Raw genomic sequence first — 8482 nt, forward strand, 5'->3', positions numbered from 1 at the left:
AGTTCAAGAAGCACAGAGTCCCAATCAGGATGAATGCAAAGAGACCTACATCAAGACAAATCATAATTAAAATGGCAAAGTTTAAGGATTTAGAAGATGGTGGCAGAGTAGATGGAAGCTGAGTCCACTTGCTCCTGCCCCCAATCCACATTTGCAGCTGAACTTCCAACAATCAACCTGAACAATCAAGTAAAACTTAACTGATATAAAGGTTTAAAGCCAAGGAAAACAGAAGATGATTTGTACAGACTGGTAAGAGGGGTTTACAAGTGGAAGGGGAAAGACCTCATGCATGACTGCTAAGAGACCAGTTAGAAATAGCAGCTCTGGAGCTCTCTCCCCACTAAGCCAAGGGTCTCAGTTCTACACAGGGATCCCCAACCCACAAAAACTGATATGAGAAGAGGAGACTGTGTTGTCTGTCAGGGGATATTTGTGGGGTTCCACTGAGCCTGTGAGACTCAGGCTGCACACTTTCAGTGTGTAATGCTTCCACTGCTGCAGAGCCAACCTAGAGAGCTCAGAATAGGGACTCGACTGCTAAAGAGACCAAGTTGCCATACCCTGGTCCTTCAGAGGCACTGACAGACTGCAGCTGGCAGTGACTTTGAGAGGCATTTCCTTTTGGGGGGAGAATTTATGCAGAGACCCAGACAGTGACTCACTGTGTGGTATGGGTACCGCATAGAGACTGATAAAAAGAAACTGAAATGCGTCCTGTGCACAGCCACTGAGCCAGCTGAGAGGCCAGGGGAAAAAAAATCACAGCTGCAGAGCCCCCTCCCCTTAAGATTGTGAGGACCTAATCACACCCAGTGGTCCCAAACCCATAACAATAAAGATGGGAAGAGAACACTGTGAGGATCTCTGGCAGTGGGAAACAATGTGGTTCCACCACACTTGTGAGAATCAAAGAGCACACATTCAGTGTAAAGTGCTTCTACTGTTTCAGAGCCAGCCTGAAGAGTTCACTACATGAGCTCAGACTACAAGAGAAACCATGTTGCTGCAACAAGGCCTCTAAGGGCAGCAGACAGTAGCATCTTAAAATTGCTTCCTGATTTCTTAAAGAGGCACAGAGTGAAGACCCAAACAGAGAACTTAGTAAGTGGCTTGGGAAAGTGGACCAGTTTACCCCTTCTTGAGCATGTAGGCAACGCCTCTCCCTCTACTGTGGGCCACTCCTGCAGCTGCTGCTGCAGAGAGGAACCTAGCAGAGCTGGAATTTTTTTTCTTTTCTTTTCTTTTTTTTTTTTTTTTGGCCCATTCTGAACTTTTCACAGCTGCAGCAAGCCATGCTGAATCTTCAGATCCTTTCCCACTGAGACCAGCTGGGCAAAGAGATTGAAAAATTGGGCAACAAGGGTTTTTTGGGCCCAGTCCAGCTCAGTTTGCAGGCAGACCTAGACTGCATGGAGCAGAGAATTTTGGACTGTGTATCCTGAGAAGCAGCTGTCTGAGAGTTAGACAGGCAAGAGTTGAGCTGCTTGGATACTTTTCAGGGAAATAAACCCAGTTTCAGCCCACACTATCCTGGAAAGGGAAAGGAGTACAGTGCCCCTCCTACAGGTTTTCAGGCACCAGCCTCAGTGGGGATACTCTGCAGATCAGCATTGCCATGCCCTAGATTCCCCTGCTGGGTGCATTTCTGTCAGGGGAAGAGAGAAGTTCAGAATAAGGACTTTCAAAGTGTGAGATCCTTGGAGGATATTGCTTGGGAATGGGACAGAGAATTTGCCTCATACTGATGTCTTGGAATGAGACAGAGTACAGCCTCCACCTGCAGGGTGGTCAGGCTCCAGTCCCAATGGGACACTCTTGATATACCCTGTAAGGTCCAGCCCTGCTGAGGTCACTCTTGCAAGGGGAAAAGCTGAATGTACCCATCTTGAATCAGCAGCAAGCCTCTCTGAGGAAGCAAGTGCTAGAGTTTCTGGCAGAGACTGAAGGGTCGGATTTGAGCAGGGGCTACACTCTCCTCACTGAGTACCCTACAGACTGCATGACCAACAAAGTGGGGAACCTGGTAGGCCTCACTCAACAGGCTGGGCTCATCCCACAGTCCCTCATCTAAAGGCTCAGGAGGAAGACCAGGTAACCTCAGGGAGGGACAGAGTGGCTAAAAGGAGGAGGTGGACCTCAGGGAACCTCAGCTCTTATAGAGAGCTGCCACTATCTCCAAGCAGGAAGAAGCTGACTCTTTTATACAGAATGCCCCCTCATATGCACACACAGGTCCAGTTGGCAGAGACACAAACACTGGTGAACATCCTGGTAGCTACAGAGAGGTAGCCTAGAGCCAGTTACACACATATGATATTGACACATATCTGAACCCCATCTGAGCGGACTCAGAACCAAGAAAATCTGGATTGGACTTCAGCCTACACCAAAACTTGAACCAACTAGCCACACAATCAGTATACCCAAAGCAGGATTTCTGCAGGCTCCAGACCCTGCTGGGAACAATGCCACATCAAGAAGCAGCCCCTGCACAGTATTTCACACATGGAGGTTAAGGGTTACCCATACAGTTTTCCAACCTGAAATGATAATTATACCTATGAGAGAACCAACAGCATTTAAGACTCATAACAAGGGGGACACAGAATCCACAAGAAACACTTCTGGACCACAGAGTTCAGATGTTCTGAAGGATTGTGCAGCTGACTCCAGCAAGACACCTTTATTGTAAAACCATCAAAGCAGGTACAGGAGATGTAGCAAACCTACCTAACACACAGAGATTAAATGGAGCAACAGAGAAAAATGTCCCAAGTAAAATAACAACAGAAATCCCCCAAAAAGAATGAAAAGAAATAGATGAAATGGAAGTATCACAAACACCAGATGCAGAGTTTTAAATAATGGTTATAAGGGTGCTCAAAAACCTTAAGGGAAGAATGGATTATCTAAGTGAAAACTTAAATAAAGAAATAGTAAGCATTAAAAAATATAAAAACAATAAATAAGAACACTTCAGAAGTGAAGATTACAATATCTGAAATGAAGAATTCTCTTGGAAGAATCAACAGTAGCTTATATGAGACAGAAGATCGAATCAGTGAATTAGTGGACAAGATTAACAGTATCAACACAAAGAGAAAATAAAGAAGAGACAAAAGAAATGAGGAAAATCTAAGGGACATTTAGTACAATATCAAGCATGACAACATCCGTATCATAGGAGTGCTAGAAGGAGATGAATATGAGCAAGGGAGAGAGAACCTATTTGAAGAGATGGCAGAAGACTTCCCTAACCTGGTAATAGAAGACGTCACTCAAGTTCATAAAGCACAGAGAGTTTCAATGAAGATGAACCCAAAAAGACCCACATCAAGACACATCATAATTAAAATGGCAAAGTATAAAGACAAAGAGAGACGTTTAAAGCAGTAAGAGAGAGGCAGTCAGGTACACACAAAGGAGTCCTCATTAGAAAATCAGTTGATTTCTCAGCAGAAACACTATAGGCCAGAAAAGACTGGCAGGAAATATTCAGAGATTAAAAATAACATTCAACCTATATTTCTCTACCCAGCAAGGCAATCATTTAAAATTGAAGACCAAATAAAGAGTTTACTAGACAAAGACAAGGTAAAGGAGTTAATTATTACCAAACCAGAACTGCAAGTAATGTTAAAGGAGATTCTTTAAGTAGAAGAAAAGAAAGAAAAAACATAGGTACAATTTAAAAATGGCAATAAATAAGTACCTATCTATTATAACCTTAAATGTAAATAAATTGAATGCTCCAATCAAAAGACATAGAGTAGCCAAATGGAATTTAAAAAAACCAAACATGACCCATATATACTCTGTCTACAAGATACCCATGTCAGAACAAAAGAGGTCCACAGGCTGAGAGTAAAGGGAGGGAGAAAACTATTTTATGCAAATGGAAACAAGAAAAAAGCTGGGGCAGCAATACTTATATCTGACAAAATAAACTTCCAAACAAAGGCCATAACAAGAGACTAAAAGAGTAACTATATGATACTAAAGGTATTGATCCAACAAGAGGATATAACCCTTGTAAACATATATGCACCCAATTCAGGAGCACCTAAATATATTTTTAAAATCTTTGTTTACTTTAAGGAATATATCTACAACACTGTCATAATAAGGAATTTTATACCCCACTGTCGTCAATGGATAGGTATTCCAGACAAAAAAATCAACAAAGATGTGGTGGTATTAAATGACACCCTGGAATCAATGGATTTAATTGATACAGAACGATTTATCCCAAAGCAGTAGTATATCCATTCTTTTCAACTGCACCTGAATTATTCTCAAAGATAGACCCTACGTTAGGTCACAAAACAAGTCTTAACAAATTCAAGAAAACTGAAATCATGTCAACCATTTTCTTGGATTACAACGGCATTAAATTAGAAATCAACTTTAATAAAAAGACTCAAAAACAATTGAATACTTGGAAGCTAAATAGCATGTAATGAAATAGTTAATGTGTTACCAACAACACCAAGGAGGAGATAAAAAATGCTTCAAAACAAATAAAAATGAACACAAAACCCAAAATTCTTGGGACACAGTGAAAGCAGTCCTGAGATAGAAGTTTCAAACACTACAGGCCTACCTCAAAAATCAATAAAAATCTCAAATAAACAATCTAACCCTACCCCTACAATAACTATAAAAACAACAAGTAGAGCTCAAAGTGAATAGAAAGAAGGAAATAATCAAGATCAGAGTGGAAAAAATTATATGCATAAAGCATGACATGAACAAAGGTGTGTGGATTGCCTGAGGGAGTGGGGAGTGCTTGGTAAAGGGGGAAAACGGGGAAAAATGGGACAACTGTAATAGCATAATCAATAAAATATAATTTAAAAAAAAAAAGATCAGAGAGGAAATAAAAGATGTAGAGACGAAATCCTGGTCCAGATGGCTTTATAGGTGAATTTTACCAATCATTCAAAGAAAAACACCCATTCTTCTCAAACTATTCTAAAAAATTCAGAGGAAGAAAGGCTTCCAAGCTCTTTTTATGAGGCCAGTATTATCCTAATTTCAAAATCAGATAAAGAAACAACAAAGGAAGAAAATTATAAGCCAATATGCCTGATGAATATTGATCTTTTAATGATCTCACACCTGCCAGAATGGCTACAATCAATAAATCAACAAACAAATGTTGGCGAGGAGGTGGAGAAAAGGTAACCCTAGTACACTGTTGGTGGGAATGCAGTCTGGTGCAGCCACTGTGGAAAACAATATGGACTGTCTTCAAAAAATTAAAAATGAAATTTCCTTTGACCCAGGATTCCACTCCTAGGGATATATACTAAGAATCCTGAAACACCATTACAAAAAGAAAATTATATATATATTGTAATATAATATATATATATTACTATATATATAATTTATGCACCTTTATGTTCATAGAAGCACTATTTGCAGTAGCCAAGGTCTGGAAACAGCCTAGATGCCCATCGGTGGGTGGGTGGATAAAAAAGCTGTGGTTCATTTACACAATGGAATAATACACAACAGTAAAAAAAAGAAGAAACTCTTACTCTTTGCAACACTATGCATGGACCTAGAGAATATGAGGACTGTCCAGAAGGTATCCAGCCATGCAATATGAAAAATAGAGACATTTATTGAAAAAAGACAAGAAACATTGTACAAGGGACAATTATGCCTCAGTTCCCTTCAAAGTAAGTGCCTTAGGACCCCAACACATCTCCCAAAAGCCATCAGTTGCCCTATTGTATTTTCCTAAATCTCATTGACAGCCTGACATCTTTTTCCTTTCAAAGGTGATTTTAGTTTGGGAAAAGCCGGAAGTCACAGGGCACCAAATATGGGCTTTAGTGGGTGCTGAGTCACTTGGGTGATTTGATGGTTCACCAAAAAACTTCACGAGATGTGATGCATGAAGGGGCGTGTTGTCGTAATGAAGTTGCCAATCACCAGTTGCCCATGCTGTGGGCTTCTGAATCATCCAAAATGTATCCGCAGAGGAATGTTCAAGCTTAATGCAAAATTTGATGCAGATTTGTTGCTATAGTCACTCAGTCATTTTGAATGTGACAGACACACAGTACACATGGTGTCTACAGTCCCCACTACTAGTACAGTGCAGTCATCATTGTTCATTCATGCACATCACAGTCCACTCTCCTTGGCTGCCAGGTTACAGTGATATCACGCAAACTGTTCTCATTATTTTAACAATGGCTGGAATGCATATTTTCCAGACAGACCTTGTATACTGTTCTGCAGTGTCTACCTCAGAACAAAAGATTCACACAGTCTGAAAGTGAAAGGAAGAAAAATTTTCCATGAAAAACAAACAAAAAAAATCTGGGGTAACAATACTTTTATCAGACAAAATAGATTTCAAAACCAAGGCCAAAACAAGCAACAGAAAGGCCATTGCATAATACTAAAGGGTTAAATACAAAAAGGAGACATAACTGTGGTAAACATATATGCACCCACTATAAAAGCCCCTAAATAATAAAGAAAATCTGGGAGAACTTTAAGGAAGTGATCAACAGCAATAAAGTCTTTATAGGGGACTTTAACAACTCACTGTGAGCAATAGAAAGATCTTGGAAACCAAAAGTGTGTGCGTGTGTATGTGTGTGTGTGTGTGTGTGTGTGTGTGTGTGTATCAATAAGGAAACAGCACCCTTAAACAACACACTAGATCAGATGGATTTAATTGATAATTACAAAACACTTTATCCCAAAGCAGCAGCAAATACATTCTTCTTAAGTGAACATGGAAGATTTTCTTGCATAGACCACATATTAGGACACAACATACATCTTAACAAATTCAAGAAGACTGAAATCATATCAAGCGTCTTCTCAGATCACAATGGCATGAAACTGGAGGCAAAATAACATGTTATTAAACAATGAATGGGTTACCAATGACATCAAGAAAGAAATCAAAAACTACCTGGAAAGAATTGAAAATTAACATATAACAACACAAAGTCTATGGAAAACAATGAAAGCACTCCTAAGAGGGAAGTTCATAACATTACAGTCTCATGTCAAGAAGTAAGAAAAACCTCACTTAAACAATCTAACTCTACACCTAAAAGAATTAGAAAAATAACAAACCCAGAATAAGTAGAAGGAAGGAAATAATAAGGATCAGAGTGGAAATAAATGACATAGAAACTAAAAAGCAAAAACAAAAACAATACAAAAGACCAAAAAAACCAAGAGCTGGTTCTTTGAAAAAATAAACAACACTGGTGAACCTTTAGCCAGACTCATCAAAAAACAAAGAGAGGACTCAAATAAATGAAATCAGTAGTGAAAGAGGCAAAGTAACAATGGACATCACAGAAATACAAAGGATTGTAAGAAAATACTATGAACAACTATATGATAACCAATTGGACAACATGGGCAAAATGGACAAATTCCTGGAAAAAATACATTCTTCCAAAACTGAATGAGGAAAAAAAAATCACTGAATAGACCAATAACAACTAATGACACTGAAGCACTATCAGAAAACTCCCACCAAATAAAAGTCCTGCACCACATGTCATCACAGGCATATTTTACCAAACAGTTAAAGAAGATCTAATACCTACCGTCCTCAAACTGGTACAAAAAATTCAAGAGGTGGGAAGATTCGCAATCTCTTTTTATGAGGCTAGTAGTATACTAATCCCAAAATCAGATAAAGACACTGCAAAGAAAGAAAATTATAGACCAATATCCTTGAAGAACTTATGGTAGATGCTAAGATCTTCAACAAAATATTAGCAAACTGTATCCAGCAATACATTGAAAAGATGATACACCATAACCAAGTGGGATTTATCCTGGGGATGCAAGGTTGGTCCCCAAAATGTTCACAAATAAATAAAAGTGATAAACCACATAAACAAAATGAAGGATAAAAATCACAATCATTGTTGGGGACCACTTTGTGTGGTATCAGGAACTGTAGCCCTGTGTGAGCCAGGCCTTGAGAAAGGGTCTTTTCGTCTCAACTGGAATGCTGGGAATGCTAGTGGCAGGTGTGACCTGATACTAGCACCGAGGGTTCTCATGGGAAATCTGGTCTAAGGAATGCATTGTATCCACTGAGGCCTGCTCTGTTTTGTACCACCCTGATAAGGAAAAACCAGGTGTCTGACTTCAAGGCAGGAGAGAAAATTCCTGAGTCCTTGGACCATGCCTTAACAACCCTCTGGCGGCAACCTAAGGCTGATCTTTATGTTCCTTCCATTGTTATCTGCGATCAATGTCTGTTTTTCATTAACTGTAGCCCTCTGACACTGATTGATGAGCTATGCACATATGCTGTATACCCCTGCACAAACCTCCTCAACAAAAGCTACTTGAGAGACAAGCTCAGGGCATTTTCCACTAGAGAGAATTACCAGCCCTTTCTCCTGACAGGCAAGTTGTGTCTGGAACAACTAGTTTCTTCATCTGCGGTGGCTGGGAGGACTTTGCAAGACAG

The sequence above is a fragment of the Pteronotus mesoamericanus genome, unplaced genomic scaffold (genome assembly GCF_021234165.1).
Source record: "Pteronotus mesoamericanus isolate MK-2021 breed Mesoamerican mustached bat unplaced genomic scaffold, CSHL_Meso_final contig_94, whole genome shotgun sequence".
NCBI classification, from domain to species: Eukaryota; Metazoa; Chordata; class Mammalia; order Chiroptera; family Mormoopidae; genus Pteronotus; species Pteronotus mesoamericanus.